We start from the raw sequence: 679 nt of genomic DNA on the forward strand, positions 1-679 counted from the left end.
GTTTTAAAAAGGGACTAACTTAAGTGAAATGATCAAATAGGTCACAGTATAAGTGACTATGATAATGTGAAATTGTGAAAATGGTAAGACTGATGGAAGCTGCTGGGAAATTTTGATGGATATTGAACATTTCAGGGTACACATGCGGAAACCAGTTCATGGAGCAGACAAATTATGATTATGGCCCAGAGCTGGCTATTAAGCAGTCATAGCTCCAGGTATTCTGGGGTCCAGCTGTTCATTCTCTGATCTCTGGGTCTCAGTTTTGTTATAAATGACAGTGGCTCTGTCTGTCTCACTGGACTGGTGTGAGATGAGACAGGTGGAAACACCCCAAATTCTAAACACTAAAGCAAGCTCTGCAGGCTGGTTAGTATTCCCTTTCGCATCCTTTCCATCAGGATAAGAGCCTGCCGGCTACGTTTGCATCTGTATCCATGTTTATATTCATGTGACTGTCCGGGCCTCTTATTGAATGTGGTTTTGATTACAACAAGATGATGTAACCCCTGGTCTCTCTGCATCATGTCCACCCAGACTGTGCTGTGTCAGGATTCAGCTGGACTAGGTCCCATCTTGGGTCTAATAAGGAAGGACAAAGGGACGTCCCTAGTGGTCCAGTGGCTAAGACTCTGCACTCCCAATGCAGAGGGCCCGGGTTCGACCCCTGGCAAGGGAA

General features: G+C 45.7%; 1 non-coding gene across 1 annotated transcript; it reads left to right on the forward strand.

Annotated features, from left to right (window-relative positions):
- The first annotated feature begins 606 nt into the window (after window positions 1-606).
- TRNAG-CCC (transfer RNA glycine (anticodon CCC)) lies at window positions 607-679 on the forward strand. The gene has a single exon. It is a non-coding gene; the product is annotated as a tRNA-Gly (tRNA).

The sequence above is a fragment of the Muntiacus reevesi genome, chromosome 2 (genome assembly GCF_963930625.1).
Source record: "Muntiacus reevesi chromosome 2, mMunRee1.1, whole genome shotgun sequence".
NCBI lineage: Eukaryota > Metazoa > Chordata > Mammalia > Artiodactyla > Cervidae > Muntiacus > Muntiacus reevesi.